The sequence below is a fragment of the Micropterus salmoides genome, unplaced genomic scaffold, assembly GCF_014851395.1.
Source record: "Micropterus salmoides isolate LMB-PRFRI ecotype aquatic unplaced genomic scaffold, ASM1485139v1 Ms_hic_scaffold_1760, whole genome shotgun sequence".
Lineage (NCBI taxonomy): Eukaryota > Metazoa > Chordata > Actinopteri > Centrarchiformes > Centrarchidae > Micropterus > Micropterus salmoides.
Genome location: NW_024040885.1, coordinates 35,870 through 57,580, shown reverse-complemented (window position 1 = coordinate 57,580; position 21,711 = coordinate 35,870). Strand labels below are relative to the sequence as shown.

General features: G+C 44.2%; 15 non-coding genes across 15 annotated transcripts; all 15 read left to right on the top strand.

Moving 5' to 3' along the window:
• The first annotated feature begins 1,841 nt into the window (after positions 1–1,841).
• Positions 1,842–1,924, top strand: trnal-cag. The gene has a single exon. It is a non-coding gene; the product is annotated as a tRNA-Leu (tRNA).
• Positions 1,925–2,403: 479 nt separating this feature from the next.
• On the top strand, positions 2,404–2,475 carry trnaq-cug. The gene has a single exon. It is a non-coding gene; the product is annotated as a tRNA-Gln (tRNA).
• Positions 2,476–4,671: 2,196 nt separating this feature from the next.
• trnal-cag lies at positions 4,672–4,754 on the top strand. The gene has a single exon. It is a non-coding gene; the product is annotated as a tRNA-Leu (tRNA).
• A 479-nt stretch (positions 4,755–5,233) lies between these two features.
• trnaq-uug lies at positions 5,234–5,305 on the top strand. The gene has a single exon. It is a non-coding gene; the product is annotated as a tRNA-Gln (tRNA).
• A 2,383-nt stretch (positions 5,306–7,688) lies between these two features.
• Positions 7,689–7,771, top strand: trnal-cag. Its single transcript has one exon. It is a non-coding gene; the product is annotated as a tRNA-Leu (tRNA).
• Positions 7,772–8,250: 479 nt separating this feature from the next.
• Positions 8,251–8,322, top strand: trnaq-cug. Its single transcript has one exon. It is a non-coding gene; the product is annotated as a tRNA-Gln (tRNA).
• Positions 8,323–10,515: 2,193 nt separating this feature from the next.
• On the top strand, positions 10,516–10,598 carry trnal-cag. The gene has a single exon. It is a non-coding gene; the product is annotated as a tRNA-Leu (tRNA).
• A 480-nt stretch (positions 10,599–11,078) lies between these two features.
• Positions 11,079–11,150, top strand: trnaq-uug. Its single transcript has one exon. It is a non-coding gene; the product is annotated as a tRNA-Gln (tRNA).
• A 1,768-nt stretch (positions 11,151–12,918) lies between these two features.
• trnal-cag lies at positions 12,919–13,001 on the top strand. Its single transcript has one exon. It is a non-coding gene; the product is annotated as a tRNA-Leu (tRNA).
• Positions 13,002–13,480: 479 nt separating this feature from the next.
• trnaq-cug lies at positions 13,481–13,552 on the top strand. Its single transcript has one exon. It is a non-coding gene; the product is annotated as a tRNA-Gln (tRNA).
• A 2,192-nt stretch (positions 13,553–15,744) lies between these two features.
• trnal-cag lies at positions 15,745–15,827 on the top strand. The gene has a single exon. It is a non-coding gene; the product is annotated as a tRNA-Leu (tRNA).
• A 480-nt stretch (positions 15,828–16,307) lies between these two features.
• Positions 16,308–16,379, top strand: trnaq-uug. The gene has a single exon. It is a non-coding gene; the product is annotated as a tRNA-Gln (tRNA).
• Positions 16,380–18,763: 2,384 nt separating this feature from the next.
• trnal-cag lies at positions 18,764–18,846 on the top strand. Its single transcript has one exon. It is a non-coding gene; the product is annotated as a tRNA-Leu (tRNA).
• A 479-nt stretch (positions 18,847–19,325) lies between these two features.
• On the top strand, positions 19,326–19,397 carry trnaq-cug. Its single transcript has one exon. It is a non-coding gene; the product is annotated as a tRNA-Gln (tRNA).
• Positions 19,398–21,595: 2,198 nt separating this feature from the next.
• On the top strand, positions 21,596–21,678 carry trnal-cag. Its single transcript has one exon. It is a non-coding gene; the product is annotated as a tRNA-Leu (tRNA).
• Positions 21,679–21,711: the final 33 nt, after the last annotated feature.

Below are 21,711 nucleotides of genomic sequence, written 5' to 3'. Positions count from 1 at the left end.
TCATGGAGGACTTGCAGCCAAAAAGCCTCCAACATGGAAACAAGGCCAAACGATCAACCATGCATGTAAACGAATAAGTGCACTCAGGTCGGTCCGCAAGGCCAAAATAGATATTATAAGGAACAGCTCTCTCTTTGTAGTTCTAATCCCAGTAAATTTTGGGAAATAGTTAAGGGCATGGAAAGTAGACCCTCCTCCTGCAGCTGCAGCTGCCAGTGTCCCTCAACATTGATGATTCATTGTCACAGACAAAGGCCGTATGACAGAGCTCTTCAATCTTCATTTCATTAAGTCTGGCTCCCTGTTTGACTTAACCACACCCTGCCAATCCAACGTGCCCTTTTCTCCATTAAATCAAAGGTAACTAGATGTGAAACACGTCCCCCTAGTCATCAATACCCGTAACACAGTTTTACCCTCCGGCCTGTACGGAGTCTCAGGTGCTGTATGACCTCATTAATCTGGACCCTAAAAAGACATCCGGGTCAGATGGCTTAGACCCTTTCTTGATTAAAGTCACAGCCCCTATATCGCTGAGCCTCTATCTCACCTATTCAGCCTGTCGTTTCAAGGTTTTAAATGACATTATTACAGATTCACTTGACAAGAAGCAATGTTGACCTGGCAAAAGCTTTCGACACAGTAGACCATTCCATCCTAGCGAACCGACTAAGGAACGTTGGTGTCTCTGAGCATTCAGTGGCGTGGTTTGCCAATTACCTCACTGGCAGAGTCCAAAGTGTAAGGTCAGAACATCTGCTGTCTAAGGCCCTTACTGTCACCAAGGGAGTACCACAAGGCTCAATTATAGGCCCACCACTTTTTTCAAAAGTGCAGGACACTCACTTCTATGCAGATGATACTGTTTTATATTCAGTTGAGTCCTCCCCGGAAAAGGTTCTAAGAACTCTTCAACAACCTTTCCATTGTATCTAGCATGCTTTCTCCGACCGTCACCTCGTCCTTAATACCTCCAAAAGAAAGTTGATGGGGTTTGGTATGAAAAAAAAACTGTCTCCCACCCCGGTGTAATTACCAAAGTTGAGGTGTGGAACTAGAGCAAGTAAATGCATCCAAATGCTTGGGAGTTTGGTTAGACAGCACACTATCTTACTCTCATCACATTACCAAGCTACAGGCCAAGGTCAAGGCCAGACTGGGGCTTCTCTACCGTAATCGGTCATCATTCACCCAATCTGCTAAACTCACCCTGATTCAGATGACTATATTACCCATGCTAGACTTTGGTTATGTAATTTACATGTCTGAAGGTAAGGGACTTCTCGAGAGGCTAGATGTTCTTAATCACTCAGCTATCAGACTTGCCACCAATGCTCCTTACAGGACACACCACTGCAATCTGTACGCCTCCATGAACTGGACATCCCTTCATACTCGACGTAAGATCCACTGGTTTATGCTCACTTAAAAACTCTCTTAGGCCTAACCCCTCCGTATTTGGGATGTCTACTTCATCCTTCTTCCGTCACCTACAGCATCCGCTCTTCTAGTCACATCCGGCTACAAATCCCTTCAGCTAACACATCATTAGGTCGCACCGCCTTTCAGTTCGCTGGGTCCTAAGATTGGAACCAACAACAAAAAAAACAAAACTCTCCACTCTAGTCAACACTGCCACTTTTAAAGGCAAAATCACCAACTTGTTCACAGAAAACTGTAATTGCTTCATGTGATGTTATGTGTTGTTGTTATATGTCGCTCTGCTACTATCTAGATTGTTGTCATTATTCAGCTTTTGTGTCATGGCATAGTGTATTGTATCGTGTCGTATGCACTCTGTCATGATATAGCAAAGGTTCTACTGTACACGAGGTTGCGCAGTCAGGATGGCCGAGCGGTCTAAGGCGCTGCGTTCAGGTCGCAGTCTCCTCTGGAGGCGTGGGTTCGAATCCCACTTCTGACAGCTACTTTTCAAACTCAGCAAAATGCCTTTCACACGGTATTGGGGTAGAAGAGTCAATCGTTCCTTGTATGTTGGATGATAAGTGATAAGTAAAAACAGACAGTGTTAGTAGTACAGTGGGTTTGACATACAGATTCAAAGAAGAAGTTGTTCTCTAGCCTCTCATGTAATATTTGGTGTGACCACCCTTTGCTTTTAAAATAGCATCAGTTCTTCCAGGCGCACTTGCACAAAGTCAGGGATTTTGTAGGTTTATCGTCAGCTGTTTGATTAAACAATTATACCAAACAGATGCTAATGATCACCAATTCAACATGTAGGTTTCAAACACAATCATTACCTGAAACAGAAACAGCTTGGGGAGGAATTCAACAAGGTGAGGAACAGCCAAACCCGACAGCTCTCCCACGTCTGTTCTCTGCATAGATAATATATACATGGTGATTTCGCGTATGAAACTGCCCCCGTCTCTGTGTAGTGGTTCCATGGTGTAATGGTTAGCACTCTGGACTCTGAATCCAGTAATCCGAGTTCAAATCTCGGTGGAACCTGAATTTAAGCACTTCTGGATAATCACGAACCTTCAGCTGATCTTGTCGTATGTGAAAGTTTAAGGATGTGTTTCCAAGTGGACAGTTTACTGTCAAAAGTCATTCACCATGGCAAGGCCGAGCACAGCAACATGACACAAGGTAGTTACACTGCGTCAGCAAGGTCTCTCACAGGCAGACATTTCAAGGCAAACGACTTTGCAGATGTGAAGAAGCACAAAGAAACGGGAAACACTTTGGACCTTAGACGCAGTGAAGATGTCTAGCAGTTCTATCAGCTCAGAGCTGCAGAAAACAGCGGGACCCTGGTCCACTAATCTACTGTCCGGAGAGGTATGGTCAGGAGTGGCCTTCATGGAAGTCTTGCAGCCAAAAAGCCTCCAACATGGAAACAAGGCCCAACGATTCAACCATGCATGTAAACCACATAAGGCCGAATAAGTGTACTCAGGCGGTCCGCAAGGCCAAAAGAGATTATTATAAGGAACAGCTCTCTCTTTGTAGTTCTAATCCCAGTAAATTTTGGGAAATAGTTAAGGGCATGGAAAGTAGACCCTCCTCCCTGCAGCTGCCAGTGTCCCTCAACATTGATGATTTCATTGTCACAGACAAAGGCCGTATGACAGAGCTCTTCAATCTTCATTTCATTAAGTCTGGCTCCCTGTTTGACTTAGCCACACCTCCCTGCCAATCCAACGTGCCCTTTTCTCCCATTAAATCAAAGGTAACTAGATGTGAAACACATCCCCCTAGTCATCAATACCTGTAACACAGTTTTACCCTCCGGCCTGTTACGGAGTCTCACCACCGCAACCGTCAAGGTCTTAAATGACATTATTACAGATTCACTTGACAAGAAGCAATGTTGTGCTGCTTGTTTTATTGACCTGGCATAAGCTTTCGACACAGTAGACCATTCCATCCTAGCGAACCGACTAAGGAACGTTGGTGTCTCTGAGCATTCAGTGGCGTGGTTTGCCAATTACCTCACTGGCAGAGTCCAAAGTGTAAGGTCAGAACATCTGCTGTCTAAGGCCCTTACTGTCACCAAGGGAGTACCACAAGGCTCAATTTTAGGCCCACCACTTTTTTAAAGATTGGGGGTTCTCTACCGTAATCGGTCATCATTCACCCAATCTGCTAAACTCACCCTGATTCAGATGACTATATTACCCATGCTAGACTTTGGTTATGTAATTTACATGTCTGAAGGTAAGGGACTTCTCGAGAGGCTAGATGTTCTTAATCACTCAGCTATCAGACTTGCCACCAATGCTCCTTACAGGACACACCACTGCAATCTGTACGCCTCCATAAACTGGACATCCCTTCATACTCGACGTAAGATCCACTGGTTTATGCTCACTTAAAAAACTCTCTTAGGCCTAACCCCTCCGTATTTGGGATGTCTACTTCATCCTTCTTCCGTCACCTACAGCATCCGCTCTTCTAGTCACATCCGGCTACAAATCCCTTCAGCTAACACATCATTAGGTCACACCGCCTTTCAGTTCGCTGGGTCCTAAGATTGGAACCAACAACAAAAAAAAACAAAACTCTCCACTCTAGTCAACACTGCCACTTTTAAAGGCAAAATCACCAACTTGTTCACAGAAAACTGTAATTGCTTCATGTGATGTTATGTGTTGTTGTTATATGTCGCTCTGCTACTATCTAGATTTTTGTCATTATTCAGCTTTTGTGCCATTTGTTGTATCGTCTACTCTCTGTAGATTTTCTTATGTCTAGTCTGTTATCATGTCTCTTTACCTGTCTTTTAATTAGTTTCTCATCTGGTCTCTTCGTGTCCTTGTGCCTGGTTTTTAGGTTGGTTGTTGGGACTGTGTTGTTGTCCTGCATCCTCTGTCTATTTTTTCGTGTTTTTATTTAATCCCAGTACCCTTCCCCAAACAAGGCCTTTGTCCCCTGCCAGGCAGTTGTTGTAAATAAGAAACTGTTCTGAATTAACTTGCCTGGTAAAATAAAGGTATAATAAAAATAATTTTAAAAGTCTTCATAATCACAGAACGTTGTCTGATCTTGTTGGATGTGGAAAGTTAGACTGTGTTTCATGACCAATTGGATGACGTTGTGGCGGGAGTTGAGCCATAGCATGTCATGGCATAGTGTATTGTATCGTGTCGTATGCACTCTGTCATGATATAGCAAAGGTTCTACTGTGCGCAAGGTTGCGCAGTCAGGATGGCCGAGCGGTCTAAGGCGCTGCGTTCAGGTCGCAGTCTCCTCTGGAGGCGTGGGTTCGAATCTCACTTCTGACAGTTACTTTTCAAACTCAGCAAAATGCTTTCACACGGTATTGGGGTAGAAGAGTCAATCGTTCCTTGTATGTTGGATGACAAGTGATAAGTAAAAACAGACAGTGTTAGTAGTACAGTCGGTTTGACATACAGATTCAAAGAAGAAGTTGTTCTCTAGCCTCTCATGTAATATTTGGTGTGACCACCCTTTGCTTTTAAAATAGCATCAGTTCTTCCAGGCGCACTTGCACAAAGTCAGGGATTTTGTAGGTTTATCGTCAGCTGTTTGATTAAACAATTATACCAAACAGATGCTAATGATCACCAATTCAACATGTAGGTTTCAAACACAATCACTACCTGAAACAGAAACAGCTTGGGGAGGAATTCAACTGGGTGAGGAACAGCCAAACCCGACAGCTCTCCCACGTCTGTTCTCTGCATAGATAATATATACATGGTGATTTCGCGTAAGAAACTGCCTCCCGTCTCTGTGTAGTGGTTCCATGGTGTAATGGTTAGCACTCTGGACTTTGAATCCAGTGATCCGAGTTCAAATCTCGGTGGAACCTGAATTTAAGCGCGAGTGCAACCTGTCCACTTCTGGATAATCACGAACCTTCAGCTCATCTTGTCGTATGTGACAGTTTAAGATGTGTTTCCAAGTGGACAGTTTACAGTTTACTGTCAAAAGTCATTCACCATGGCAAGGCCGAGCACAGCAACATGACACAAGGTAGTTACACTGCGTCAGCAAGGTCTCTCACAGGCAGACATTTCAAGGCAAACGACTTTGCAGATGTGAAGAAGAAACGGGAAACACTTTGGACCTTAGACGCAGTGAAGATGTCCAGCAGTTCTATCAGCTCAGAGCTGCAGAAAACAGCGGGACCCTACTTTCCGGAGAGGTATGGGCCTTCATGGAGGACTTGCAGCCAAAAAGCCTCCAACATGGAAACAAGGCCAAACGATTCAACCATGCATGTAAACCGAATAAGTGCACTCAGGTCGGTCCGCAAGGCCAAAATAGATTATTATAAGGAACAGCTCTCTCTTTGTAGTTCTAATCCCAGTAAATTTTGGGAAATAGTTAAGGGCATGGAAAGTAGACCCTCCTCCCTGCAGCTGCAGCTGCCAGTGTCCCTCAACATTGATGACTTCATTGTCACAGACAAAGGCCGTATGACAGAGCTCTTCAATCTTCATTTCATTAAGTCTGGCTCCCTGTTTGACTTAACCACACCTCCCTGCCAATCCAACGTGCCCTTTTCTCCCATTAAATCAAAGGTAACTAGATGTGAAACACGTCCCCCTAGTCATCAATACCCGTAACACAGTTTTACCCTCCGGCCTGTTACGGAGTCTCAGGTGCTGTATGACCTCATTAATCTGGACCCTAAAAAGACATCCGGGTCAGATGGCTTAGACCCTTTCTTGATTAAAGTCACAGCCCCTATCATCGCTGAGCCTCTATCTCACCTATTCAGCCTGTCGTTTCACTGTGCAGAAGTTCCCAGCGCTTGGAAGGAAGCGGTAGTGAGTCCTTTATTTAAGGGTGGAGATCAAGCTGAGCCAGAAAACTTGTCAATAAGCAACCGATTGACTTTCTTCATGATCATAGTTTAATTTCTGGTTTGCAATCTGGTTTTCGTACTGGCTTTAGGTGTACCACCGCAACCGTCAAGGTTTTAAATGACATTATTACAGATTCACTTGACAAGAAGCAATGTTGACCTGGCAAAAGCTTTCGACACAGTAGACCATTCCATCCTAGCGAACCGACTAAGGAACGTTGGTGTCTCTGAGCATTCAGTGGCGTGGTTTGCCAATTACCTCACTGGCAGAGTCCAAAGTGTAAGGTCAGAACATCTGCTGTCTAAGGCCCTTACTGTCACCAAGGGAGTACCACAAGGCTCAATTATAGGCCCACCACTTTTTTCAAAAGTGCAGGACACTCACTTCTATGCAGATGATACTGTTTTATATTCAGTTGAGTCCTCCCCGGAAAAGGTTCTAAGAACTCTTCAACAACCTTTCCATTGTATCTAGCATGCTTTCTCCGACCGTCACCTCGTCCTTAATACCTCCAAAAGAAAGTTGATGGGGTTTGGTATGAAAAAAAAACTGTCTCCCACCCCGGTGTAATTACCAAAGTTGAGGTGTGGAACTAGAGCAAGTAAATGCATCCAAATGCTTGGGAGTTTGGTTAGACAGCACACTATCTTACTCTCATCACATTACCAAGCTACAGGCCAAGGTCAAGGCCAGACTGGGGCTTCTCTACCGTAATCGGTCATCATTCACCCAATCTGCTAAACTCACCCTGATTCAGATGACTATATTACCCATGCTAGACTTTGGTTATGTAATTTACATGTCTGAAGGTAAGGGACTTCTCGAGAGGCTAGATGTTCTTAATCACTCAGCTATCAGACTTGCCACCAATGCTCCTTACAGGACACACCACTGCAATCTGTACGCCTCCATAAACTGGACATCCCTTCATACTCGACGTAAGATCCACTGGTTTATGCTCACTTAAAAAACTCTCTTAGGCCTAACCCCTCCGTATTTGGGATGTCTACTTCATCCTTCTTCCGTCACCTACAGCATCCGCTCTTCTAGTCACATCCGGCTACAAATCCCTTCAGCTAACACATCATTAGGTCGCACCGCCTTTCAGTTCGCTGGGTCCTAAGATTGGAACCAACAACAAAAAAAACAAAACTCTCCACTCTAGTCAACACTGCCACTTTTAAAGGCAAAATCACCAACTTGTTCACAGAAAACTGTAATTGCTTCATGTGATGTTATGTGTTGTTGTTATATGTCGCTCTGCTACTATCTAGATTGTTGTCATTATTCAGCTTTTGTGTCATGGCATAGTGTATTGTATCGTGTCGTATGCACTCTGTCATGATATAGCAAAGGTTCTACTGTACACGAGGTTGCGCAGTCAGGATGGCCGAGCGGTCTAAGGCGCTGCGTTCAGGTCGCAGTCTCCTCTGGAGGCGTGGGTTCGAATCCCACTTCTGACAGCTACTTTTCAAACTCAGCAAAATGCCTTTCACACGGTATTGGGGTAGAAGAGTCAATCGTTCCTTGTATGTTGGATGATAAGTGATAAGTAAAAACAGACAGTGTTAGTAGTACAGTGGGTTTGACATACAGATTCAAAGAAGAAGTTGTTCTCTAGCCTCTCATGTAATATTTGGTGTGACCACCCTTTGCTTTTAAAATAGCATCAGTTCTTCCAGGCGCACTTGCACAAAGTCAGGGATTTTGTAGGTTTATCGTCAGCTGTTTGATTAAACAATTATACCAAACAGATGCTAATGATCACCAATTCAACATGTAGGTTTCAAACACAATCATTACCTGAAACAGAAACAGCTTGGGGAGGAATTCAACAAGGTGAGGAACAGCCAAACCCGACAGCTCTCCCACGTCTGTTCTCTGCATAGATAATATATACATGGTGATTTCGCGTATGAAACTGCCCCCGTCTCTGTGTAGTGGTTCCATGGTGTAATGGTTAGCACTCTGGACTCTGAATCCAGTAATCCGAGTTCAAATCTCGGTGGAACCTGAATTTAAGCACTTCTGGATAATCACGAACCTTCAGCTGATCTTGTCGTATGTGAAAGTTTAAGGATGTGTTTCCAAGTGGACAGTTTACTGTCAAAAGTCATTCACCATGGCAAGGCCGAGCACAGCAACATGACACAAGGTAGTTACACTGCGTCAGCAAGGTCTCTCACAGGCAGACATTTCAAGGCAAACGACTTTGCAGATGTGAAGAAGCACAAAGAAACGGGAAACACTTTGGACCTTAGACGCAGTGAAGATGTCTAGCAGTTCTATCAGCTCAGAGCTGCAGAAAACAGCGGGACCCTGGTCCACTAATCTACTGTCCGGAGAGGTATGGTCAGGAGTGGCCTTCATGGAAGTCTTGCAGCCAAAAAGCCTCCAACATGGAAACAAGGCCCAACGATTCAACCATGCATGTAAACCACATAAGGCCGAATAAGTGTACTCAGGCGGTCCGCAAGGCCAAAAGAGATTATTATAAGGAACAGCTCTCTCTTTGTAGTTCTAATCCCAGTAAATTTTGGGAAATAGTTAAGGGCATGGAAAGTAGACCCTCCTCCCTGCAGCTGCCAGTGTCCCTCAACATTGATGATTTCATTGTCACAGACAAAGGCCGTATGACAGAGCTCTTCAATCTTCATTTCATTAAGTCTGGCTCCCTGTTTGACTTAGCCACACCTCCCTGCCAATCCAACGTGCCCTTTTCTCCCATTAAATCAAAGGTAACTAGATGTGAAACACATCCCCCTAGTCATCAATACCTGTAACACAGTTTTACCCTCCGGCCTGTTACGGAGTCTCACCACCGCAACCGTCAAGGTCTTAAATGACATTATTACAGATTCACTTGACAAGAAGCAATGTTGTGCTGCTTGTTTTATTGACCTGGCATAAGCTTTCGACACAGTAGACCATTCCATCCTAGCGAACCGACTAAGGAACGTTGGTGTCTCTGAGCATTCAGTGGCGTGGTTTGCCAATTACCTCACTGGCAGAGTCCAAAGTGTAAGGTCAGAACATCTGCTGTCTAAGGCCCTTACTGTCACCAAGGGAGTACCACAAGGCTCAATTTTAGGCCCACCACTTTTTTAAAGATTGGGGGTTCTCTACCGTAATCGGTCATCATTCACCCAATCTGCTAAACTCACCCTGATTCAGATGACTATATTACCCATGCTAGACTTTGGTTATGTAATTTACATGTCTGAAGGTAAGGGACTTCTCGAGAGGCTAGATGTTCTTAATCACTCAGCTATCAGACTTGCCACCAATGCTCCTTACAGGACACACCACTGCAATCTGTACGCCTCCATAAACTGGACATCCCTTCATACTCGACGTAAGATCCACTGGTTTATGCTCACTTAAAAAACTCTCTTAGGCCTAACCCCTCCGTATTTGGGATGTCTACTTCATCCTTCTTCCGTCACCTACAGCATCCGCTCTTCTAGTCACATCCGGCTACAAATCCCTTCAGCTAACACATCATTAGGTCACACCGCCTTTCAGTTCGCTGGGTCCTAAGATTGGAACCAACAACAAAAAAAACAAAACTCTCCACTCTAGTCAACACTGCCACTTTTAAAGGCAAAATCACCAACTTGTTCACAGAAAACTGTAATTGCTTCATGTGATGTTATGTGTTGTTGTTATATGTCGCTCTGCTACTATCTAGATTTTGTCATTATTCAGCTTTTGTGCCATTTGTTGTATCGTCTACTCTCTGTAGATTTTCTTATGTCTAGTCTGTTATCATGTCTCTTTACCTGTCTTTTAATTATTTTCTCATCTGGTCTCTTCGTGTCCTTGTGCCTGGTTTTTAGGTTGGTTGTTGGGACTGTGTTTTGTCCTGCATCCTCTGTCTATTTTTTCGTGTTTTTATTTAATCCCAGTACCCTTCCCCAAACAAGGCCTTTGTCCCCTGCCAGGCAGTTGTTGTAAATAAGAAACTGTTCTGAATTAACTTGCCTGGTAAAATAAAGGTATAATAAAAATAATTTTAAAAGTCTTCATAATCACAGAACGTTGTCTGATCTTGTTGGATGTGGAAAGTTAGACTGTGTTTCATGACCAATTGGATGACGTTGTGGCGGGAGTTGAGCCATAGCATGTCATGGCATAGTGTATTGTATCGTGTCGTATGCACTCTGTCATGATATAGCAAAGGTTCTACGGTGCGCAAGGTTGCGCAGTCAGGATGGCCGAGCGGTCTAAGGCGCTGCGTTCAGGTCGCAGTCTCCTCTGGAGGCGTGGGTTCGAATCTCACTTCTGACAGTTACTTTTCAAACTCAGCAAAATGCATTTCACACGGTATTGGGGTAGAAGAGTCAATCGTTCCTTGTATGTTGGATGACAAGTGATAAGTAAAAACAGACAGTGTTAGTAGTACAGTCGGTTTGACATACAGATTCAAAGAAGAAGTTGTTCTCTAGCCTCTCATGTAATATTTGGTGTGACCACCCTTTGCTTTTAAAATAGCATCAGTTCTTCCAGGCGCACTTGCACAAAGTCAGGGATTTTGTAGGTTTATCGTCAGCTGTTTGATTAAACAATTATACCAAACAGATGCTAATGATCACCAATTCAACATGTAGGTTTCAAACACAATCACTACCTGAAACAGAAACAGCTTGGGGAGGAATTCAACTGGGTGAGGAACAGCCAAACCCGACAGCTCTCCCACGTCTGTTCTCTGCATAGATAATATATACATGGTGATTTCGCGTAAGAAACTGCCTCCCGTCTCTGTGTAGTGGTTCCATGGTGTAATGGTTAGCACTCTGGACTTTGAATCCAGTGATCCGAGTTCAAATCTCGGTGGAACCTGAATTTAAGCGCGAGTGCAACCGGATAATCACGAACCTTCAGCTCATCTTGTCGTATGTGACAGTTTAAGAATGTGTTTCCAAGTGGACAGTTTACAGTTTACTGTCAAAAGTCATTCACCATGGCAAGGCCGAGCACAGCAACATGACACAAGGTAGTTACACTGCGTCAGCAAGGTCTCTCACAGGCAGACATTTCAAGGCAAACGACTTTGCAGATGTGAAGAAGCACAAAGAAACGGGAAACACTTTGTACCTTAGACGCAGTGAAGATGTCCAGCAGTTCTATCAGCTCAGAGCTGCAGAAAACAGCGGGACCCTACTTTCCGGAGAGGTATGGGCCTTCATGGAGGACTTGCAGCCAAAAAGCCTCCAACATGGAAACAAGGCCAAACGATTCAACCATGCATGTAAACTGAATAAGTGCACTCAGGTCGGTCCGCAAGGCCAAAAGAGATTATTATAAGGAACAGCTCTCTCTTTGTAGTTCTAATCCCAGTAAATTTTGGGAAATAGTTAAGGGCATGGAAAGTAGACCCTCCTCCCTGCAGCTGCAGCTGCCAGTGTCCCTCAACATTGATGACTTCATTGTCACAGACAAAGGCGTATGACAGAGCTCTTCAATCTTCATTTCATTAAGTCTGGCTCCCTGTTTGACTTACCACACCTCCCTGCCAATCCAACGTGCCCTTTTCTCCCATTAAATCAAAGGTAACTAGATGTGAAACACATCCCCCTAGTCATCAATACCTGTAACACAGTTTTACCCTCCGGCCTGTTACGGAGTCTCACCACCGCAACCGTCAAGGTCTTAAATGACATTATTACAGATTCACTTGACAAGAAGCAATGTTGTGCTGCTTGTTTTATTGACCTGGCAAAGCTTTCGACACAGTAGACCATTCCATCCTAGCGAACCGACTAAGGAACGTTGGTGTCTCTGAGCATTCAGTGGCGTGGTTTGCCAATTACCTCACTGGCAGAGTCCAAAGTGTAAGGTCAGAACATCTGCTGTCTAAGGCCCTTACTGTCACCAAGGGAGTACCACAAGGCTCAATTTTAGGCCCACCACTTTTTTAAAGATTGGGGGTTCTCTACCGTAATCGGTCATCATTCACCCAATCTGCTAAACTCACCCTGATTCAGATGACTATATTACCCATGCTAGACTTTGGTTATGTAATTTACATGTCTGAAGGTAAGGGACTTCTCGAGAGGCTAGATGTTCTTAATCACTCAGCTATCAGACTTGCCACCAATGCTCCTTACAGGACACACCACTGCAATCTGTACGCCTCCATGAACTGGACATCCCTTCATACTCGACGTAAGATCCACTGGTTTATGCTCACTTAAAAAACTCTCTTAGGCCTAACCCCTCCGTATTTGGGATGTCTACTTCATCCTTCTTCCGTCACCTACAGCATCCGCTCTTCTAGTCACATCCGGCTACAAATCCCTTCAGCTAACACATCATTAGGTCGCACCGCCTTTCAGTTCGCTGGGTCCTAAGATTGGAACCAACAACAAAAAAAACAAAACTCTCCACTCTAGTCAACACTGCCACTTTTAAAGGCAAAATCACCAACTTGTTCACAGAAAACTGTAATTGCTTCATGTGATGTTATGTGTTGTTGTTATATGTCGCTCTGCTACTATCTAGATTGTTGTCATTATTCAGCTTTTGTGTCATGGCATAGTGTATTGTATCGTGTCGTATGCACTCTGTCATGATATAGCAAAGGTTCTACTGTACACGAGGTTGCGCAGTCAGGATGGCCGAGCGGTCTAAGGCGCTGCGTTCAGGTCGCAGTCTCCTCTGGAGGCGTGGGTTCGAATCCCACTTCTGACAGCTACTTTTCAAACTCAGCAAAATGCCTTTCACACGGTATTGGGGTAGAAGAGTCAATCGTTCCTTGTATGTTGGATGATAAGTGATAAGTAAAAACAGACAGTGTTAGTAGTACAGTGGGTTTGACATACAGATTCAAAGAAGAAGTTGTTCTCTAGCCTCTCATGTAATATTTGGTGTGACCACCCTTTGCTTTTAAAATAGCATCAGTTCTTCCAGGCGCACTTGCACAAAGTCAGGGATTTTGTAGGTTTATCGTCAGCTGTTTGATTAAACAATTATACCAAACAGATGCTAATGATCACCAATTCAACATGTAGGTTTCAAACACAATCATTACCTGAAACAGAAACAGCTTGGGGAGGAATTCAACAAGGTGAGGAACAGCCAAACCCGACAGCTCTCCCACGTCTGTTCTCTGCATAGATAATATATACATGGTGATTTCGCGTATGAAACTGCCCCCGTCTCTGTGTAGTGGTTCCATGGTGTAATGGTTAGCACTCTGGACTCTGAATCCAGTAATCCGAGTTCAAATCTCGGTGGAACCTGAATTTAAGCACTTCTGGATAATCACGAACCTTCAGCTGATCTTGTCGTATGTGAAAGTTTAAGGATGTGTTTCCAAGTGGACAGTTTACTGTCAAAAGTCATTCACCATGGCAAGGCCGAGCACAGCAACATGACACAAGGTAGTTACACTGCGTCAGCAAGGTCTCTCACAGGCAGACATTTCAAGGCAAACGACTTTGCAGATGTGAAGAAGCACAAAGAAACGGGAAACACTTTGGACCTTAGACGCAGTGAAGATGTAGCAGTTCTATCAGCTCAGAGCTGCAGAAAACAGCGGGACCCTGGTCCACTAATCTACTGTCCGGAGAGGTATGGTCAGGAGTGGCCTTCATGGAAGTCTTGCAGCCAAAAAGCCTCCAACATGGAAACAAGGCCCAACGATTCAACCATGCATGTAAACCACATAAGGCCGAATAAGTGTACTCAGGCGGTCCGCAAGGCCAAAAGAGATTATTATAAGGAACAGCTCTCTCTTTGTAGTTCTAATCCCAGTAAATTTTGGGAAATAGTTAAGGGCATGGAAAGTAGACCCTCCTCCCTGCAGCTGCCAGTGTCCCTCAACATTGATGATTTCATTGTCACAGACAAAGGCCGTATGACAGAGCTCTTCAATCTTCATTTCATTAAGTCTGGCTCCCTGTTTGACTTAGCCACACCTCCCTGCCAATCCAACGTGCCCTTTTCTCCCATTAAATCAAAGGTAACTAGATGTGAAACACATCCCCCTAGTCATCAATACCTGTAACACAGTTTTACCCTCCGGCCTGTTACGGAGTCTCACCACCGCAACCGTCAAGGTCTTAAATGACATTATTACAGATTCACTTGACAAGAAGCAATGTTGTGCTGCTTGTTTTATTGACCTGGCATAAGCTTTCGACACAGTAGACCATTCCATCCTAGCGAACCGACTAAGGAACGTTGGTGTCTCTGAGCATTCAGTGGCGTGGTTTGCCAATTACCTCACTGGCAGAGTCCAAAGTGTAAGGTCAGAACATCTGCTGTCTAAGGCCCTTACTGTCACCAAGGGAGTACCACAAGGCTCAATTTTAGGCCCACCACTTTTTTAAAGATTGGGGGTTCTCTACCGTAATCGGTCATCATTCACCCAATCTGCTAAACTCACCCTGATTCAGATGACTATATTACCCATGCTAGACTTTGGTTATGTAATTTACATGTCTGAAGGTAAGGGACTTCTCGAGAGGCTAGATGTTCTTAATCACTCAGCTATCAGACTTGCCACCAATGCTCCTTACAGGACACACCACTGCAATCTGTACGCCTCCATAAACTGGACATCCCTTCATACTCGACGTAAGATCCACTGGTTTATGCTCACTTAAAAAACTCTCTTAGGCCTAACCCCTCCGTATTTGGGATGTCTACTTCATCCTTCTTCCGTCACCTACAGCATCCGCTCTTCTAGTCACATCCGGCTACAAATCCCTTCAGCTAACACATCATTAGGTCACACCGCCTTTCAGTTCGCTGGGTCCTAAGATTGGAACCAACAACAAAAAAAAACAAAACTCTCCACTCTAGTCAACACTGCCACTTTTAAAGGCAAAATCACCAACTTGTTCACAGAAAACTGTAATTGCTTCATGTGATGTTATGTGTTGTTGTTATATGTCGCTCTGCTACTATCTAGATTGTTGTCATTATTCAGCTTTTGTGCCATTTGTCGTATCGTCTACTCTCTGTAGATTTTCTTATGTCTAGTCTGTTATCATGTCTCTTTACCTGTCTTTTAATTATTTTCTCATCTGGTCTCTTCGTGTCCTTGTGCCTGGTTTTTAGGTTGGTTGTTGGGACTGTGTTGTTGTCCTGCATCCTCTGTCTATTTTTTCGTGTTTTTATTTAATCCCAGTACCCTTCCCCAAACAAGGCCTTTGTCCCCTGCCAGGCAGTTGTTGTAAATAAGAAACTGTTCTGAATTAACTTGCCTGGTAAAATAAAGGTATAATAAAAATAATTTTAAAAGTCTTCATAATCACAGAACGTTATCTGATCTTGTTGGATGTGGAAAGTTAGACTGTGTTTCATGACCAATTGGATGACGTTGTGGCGGGAGTTGAGCCATAGCATGTCATGGCATAGTGTATTGTATCGTGTCGTATGCACTCTGTCATGATATAGCAAAGGTTCTACTGTGCAAGGTTGCGCAGTCAGGATGGCCGAGCGGTCTAAGGCGCTGCGTTCAGGTCGCAGTCTCCTCTGGAGGCGTGGGTTCGAATCTCACTTCTGACAGTTACTTTTCAAACTCAGCAAAATGCATTTCACACGGTATTGGGGTAGAAGAGTCAATCGTTCCTTGTATGTTGGATGACAAGTGATAAGTAAAAACAGACAGTGTTAGTAGTACCGTGCGTTTGACATACAGATTCAAAGAAGAAGTTGTTCTCTAGCCTCTCATGTAATATTTGGTGTGACCACCCTTTGCTTTTAAAATAGCATCAGTTCTTCCAGGCGCACTTGCACAAAGTCAGGGATTTTGTAGGTTTATCGTCAGCTGTTTGATTAAACAATTATACCAAACAGATGCTAATGATCACCAATTCAACATGTAGGTTTCAAACACAATCACTACCTGAAACAGAAACAGCTTGGGGAGGAATTCAACTGGGTGAGGAACAGCCAAACCCGACAGCTCTCCCACGTCTGTTCTCTGCATAGATAATATATACATGGTGATTTCGCGTAAGAAACTGCCTCCCGTCTCTGTGTAGTGGTTCCATGGTGTAATGGTTAGCACTCTGGACTTTGAATCCAGTGATCCGAGTTCAAATCTCGGTGGAACCTGAATTTAAGCGCGAGTGCAACCTGTCCACTTCTGGATAATCACGAACCTTCAGCTCATCTTGTCGTATGTGACAGTTTAAGATGTGTTTCCAAGTGGACAGTTTACTGTCAAAAGTCATTCACCATGGCAAGGCCGAGCACAGCAACATGACACAAGGTAGTTACACTGCGTCAGCAAGGTCTCTCACAGGCAGACATTTCAAGGCAAACGACTTTGCAGATGTGAAGAAGCACAAAGAAACGGGAAACACTTTGGACCTTAGACGCAGTGAAGATGTCCAGCAGTTCTATCAGCTCAGAGCTGCAGAAAACAGCGGGACCCTACTTTCCGGAGAGGTATGGGCCTTCATGGAGGACTTGCAGCCAAAAAGCCTCCAACATGGAAACAAGGCCAAACGATTCAACCATGCATGTAAACCGAATAAGTGCACTCAGGTCGGTCCGCAAGGCCAAAATAGATTATTATAAGGAACAGCTCTCTCTTTGTAGTTCTAATCCCAGTAAATTTTGGGAAATAGTTAAGGGCATGGAAAGTAGACCCTCCTCCCTGCAGCTGCAGCTGCCAGTGTCCCTCAACATTGATGACTTCATTGTCACAGACAAAGGCCGTATGACAGAGCTCTTCAATCTTCATTTCATTAAGTCTGGCTCCCTGTTTGACTTAACCACACCTCCCTGCCAATCCAACGTGCCCTTTTCTCCCATTAAATCAAAGGTAACTAGATGTGAAACACGTCCCCCTAGTCATCAATACCCGTAACACAGTTTTACCCTCCGGCCTGTTACGGAGTCTCAGGTGCTGTATGACCTCATTAATCTGGACCCTAAAAAGACATCCGGGTCAGATGGCTTAGACCCTTTCTTGATTAAAGTCACAGCCCCTATCATCGCTGAGCCTCTATCTCACCTATTCAGCCTGTCGTTTCACTGTGCAGAAGTTCCCAGCGCTTGGAAGGAAGCGGTAGTGAGTCCTTTATTTAAGGGTGGAGATCAAGCTGAGCCAGAAAACTTGTCAATAAGCAACCGATTGACTTTCTTCATGATCATAGTTTAATTTCTGGTTTGCAATCTGGTTTTCGTACTGGCTTTAGGTGTACCACCGCAACCGTCAAGGTTTTAAATGACATTATTACAGATTCACTTGACAAGAAGCAATGTTGACCTGGCAAAAGCTTTCGACACAGTAGACCATTCCATCCTAGCGAACCGACTAAGGAACGTTGGTGTCTCTGAGCATTCAGTGGCGTGGTTTGCCAATTACCTCACTGGCAGAGTCCAAAGTGTAAGGTCAGAACATCTGCTGTCTAAGGCCCTTACTGTCACCAAGGGAGTACCACAAGGCTCAATTATAGGCCCACCACTTTTTTCAAAAGTGCAGGACACTCACTTCTATGCAGATGATACTGTTTTATATTCAGTTGAGTCCTCCCCGGAAAAGGTTCTAAGAACTCTTCAACAACCTTTCCATTGTATCTAGCATGCTTTCTCCGACCGTCACCTCGTCCTTAATACCTCCAAAAGAAAGTTGATGGGGTTTGGTATGAAAAAAAAACTGTCTCCCACCCCGGTGTAATTACCAAAGTTGAGGGTGTGGAACTAGAGCAAGTAAATGCATCCAAATGCTTGGGAGTTTGGTTAGACAGCACACTATCTTACTCTCATCACATTACCAAGCTACAGGCCAAGGTCAAGGCCAGACTGGGGCTTCTCTACCGTAATCGGTCATCATTCACCCAATCTGCTAAACTCACCCTGATTCAGATGACTATATTACCCATGCTAGACTTTGGTTATGTAATTTACATGTCTGAAGGTAAGGGACTTCTCGAGAGGCTAGATGTTCTTAATCACTCAGCTATCAGACTTGCCACCAATGCTCCTTACAGGACACACCACTGCAATCTGTACGCCTCCATGAACTGGACATCCCTTCATACTCGACGTAAGATCCACTGGTTTATGCTCACTTAAAAAACTCTCTTAGGCCTAACCCCTCCGTATTTGGGATGTCTACTTCATCCTTCTTCCGTCACCTACAGCATCCGCTCTTCTAGTCACATCCGGCTACAAATCCCTTCAGCTAACACATCATTAGGTCGCACCGCCTTTCAGTTCGCTGGGTCCTAAGATTGGAACCAACAACAAAAAAAACAAAACTCTCCACTCTAGTCAACACTGCCACTTTTAAAGGCAAAATCACCAACTTGTTCACAGAAAACTGTAATTGCTTCATGTGATGTTATGTGTTGTTGTTATATGTCGCTCTGCTACTATCTAGATTGTTGTCATTATTCAGCTTTTGTGTCATGGCATAGTGTATTGTATCGTGTCGTATGCACTCTGTCATGATATAGCAAAGGTTCTACTGTACACAAGGTTGCGCAGTCAGGATGGCCGAGCGGTCTAAGGCGCTGCGTTCAGGTCGCAGTCTCCTCTGGAGGCGTGGGTTCGAATCCCACTTCTGACAGCTACTTTTCAAACTCAGCAAAATGCCTTTCACACGGTATTGGGGTAGAAGAGTCAATCGTTCCTTGTATGTTGGATGATAAGTGATAAGTAAAAACAGACAGTGTTAGTAGTACAGTGGGTTTGACATACAGATTCAAAGAAGAAGTTGTTCTCTAGCCTCTCATGTAATATTTGGTGTGACCACCCTTTGCTTTTAAAATAGCATCAGTTCTTCCAGGCGCACTTGCACAAAGTCAGGGATTTTGTAGGTTTATCGTCAGCTGTTTGATTAAACAATTATACCAAACAGATGCTAATGATCACCAATTCAACATGTAGGTTTCAAACACAATCATTACCTGAAACAGAAACAGCTTGGGGAGGAATTCAACAAGGTGAGGAACAGCCAAACCCGACAGCTCTCCCACGTCTGTTCTCTGCATAGATAATATATACATGGTGATTTCGCGTATGAAACTGCCCCCGTCTCTGTGTAGTGGTTCCATGGTGTAATGGTTAGCACTCTGGACTCTGAATCCAGTAATCCGAGTTCAAATCTCGGTGGAACCTGAATTTAAGCACTTCTGGATAATCACGAACCTTCAGCTGATCTTGTCGTATGTGAAAGTTTAAGGATGTGTTTCCAAGTGGACAGTTTACTGTCAAAAGTCATTCACCATGGCAAGGCCGAGCACAGCAACATGACACAAGGTAGTTACACTGCGTCAGCAAGGTCTCTCACAGGCAGACATTTCAAGGCAAACGACTTTGCAGATGTGAAGAAGCACAAAGAAACGGGAAACACTTTGGACCTTAGACGCAGTGAAGATGTCCAGCAGTTCTATCAGCTCAGAGCTGCAGAAAACAGCGGGACCCTGGTCCACTAATCTACTGTCCGGAGAGGTATGGTCAGGAGTGGCCTTCATGGAAGTCTTGCAGCCAAAAAGCCTCCAACATGGAAACAAGGCCCAACGATTCAACCATGCATGTAAACCACATAAGGCCGAATAAGTGTACTCAGGCGGTCCGCAAGGCCAAAAGAGATTATTATAAGGAACAGCTCTCTCTTTGTAGTTCTAATCCCAGTAAATTTTGGGAAATAGTTAAGGGCATGGAAAGTAGACCCTCCTCCCTGCAGCTGCCAGTGTCCCTCAACATTGATGATTTCATTGTCACAGACAAAGGCCGTATGACAGAGCTCTTCAATCTTCATTTCATTAAGTCTGGCTCCCTGTTTGACTTAGCCACACCTCCCTGCCAATCCAACGTGCCCTTTTCTCCCATTAAATCAAAGGTAACTAGATGTGAAACACATCCCCCTAGTCATCAATACCTGTAACACAGTTTTACCCTCCGGCCTGTTACGGAGTCTCACCACCGCAACCGTCAAGGTCTTAAATGACATTATTACAGATTCACTTGACAAGAAGCAATGTTGTGCTGCTTGTTTTATTGACCTGGCATAAGCTTTCGACACAGTAGACCATTCCATCCTAGCGAACCGACTAAGGAACGTTGGTGTCTCTGAGCATTCAGTGGCGTGGTTTGCCAATTACCTCACTGGCAGAGTCCAAAGTGTAAGGTCAGAACATCTGCTGTCTAAGGCCCTTACTGTCACCAAGGGAGTACCACAAGGCTCAATTTTAGGCCCACCACTTTTTTAAAGATTGGGGGTTCTCTACCGTAATCGGTCATCATTCACCCAATCTGCTAAACTCACCCTGATTCAGATGACTATATTACCCATGCTAGACTTTGGTTATGTAATTTACATGTCTGAAGGTAAGGGACTTCTCGAGAGGCTAGATGTTCTTAATCACTCAGCTATCAGACTTGCCACCAATGCTCCTTACAGGACACACCACTGCAATCTGTACGCCTCCATAAACTGGACATCCCTTCATACTCGACGTAAGATCCACTGGTTTATGCTCACTTAAAAAACTCTCTTAGGCCTAACCCCTCCGTATTTGGGATGTCTACTTCATCCTTCTTCCGTCACCTACAGCATCCGCTCTTCTAGTCACATCCGGCTACAAATCCCTTCAGCTAACACATCATTAGGTCGCACCGCCTTTCAGTTCGCTGGGTCCAAAGATTGGAACCAACAACAAAAAAAAAAAAAAAACTCTCCACTCTAGTCAACACTGCCACTTTTAAAGGCAAAATCACCAACTTGTTCACAGAAAACTGTAATTGCTTCATGTGATGTTATGTGTTGTTGTTATATGTCGCTCTGCTACTATCTAGATTGTTGTCATTATTCAGCTTTTGTGCCATTTGTCGTATCGTCTACTCTCTGTAGATTTTCTTATGTCTAGTCTGTTATCATGTCTCTTTACCTGTCTTTTAATTATTTTCTCATCTGGTCTCTTCGTGTCCTTGTGCCTGGATTTTAGGTTGGTTGTTGGGACTGTGTTGTTGTCCTGCATCCTCTGTCTATTTTTTCGTGTTTTTATTTAATCCCAGTACCCTTCCCCAAACAAGGCCTTTGTCCCCTGCCAGGCAGTTGTTGTAAATAAGAAACTGTTCTGAATTAACTTGCCTGGTAAAATAAAGGTATAATAAAAATAATTTTAAAAGTCTTCATAATCACAGAACGTTATCTGATCTTGTTGGATGTGGAAAGTTAGACTGTGTTTCATGACCAATTGGATGACGTTGTGGCGGGAGTTGAGCCATAGCATGTCATGGCATAGTGTATTGTATCGTGTCGTATGCACTCTGTCATGATATAGCAAAGGTTCTACTGTACACGAGGTTGCGCAGTCAGGATGGCCGAGCGGTCTAAGGCGCTGCGTTCAGGTCGCAGTCTCCTCTGGAGGCGTGGGTTCGAATCTCACTTCTGACAGTTACTTTTCAAACTCAGCAAAATGCATTTCAC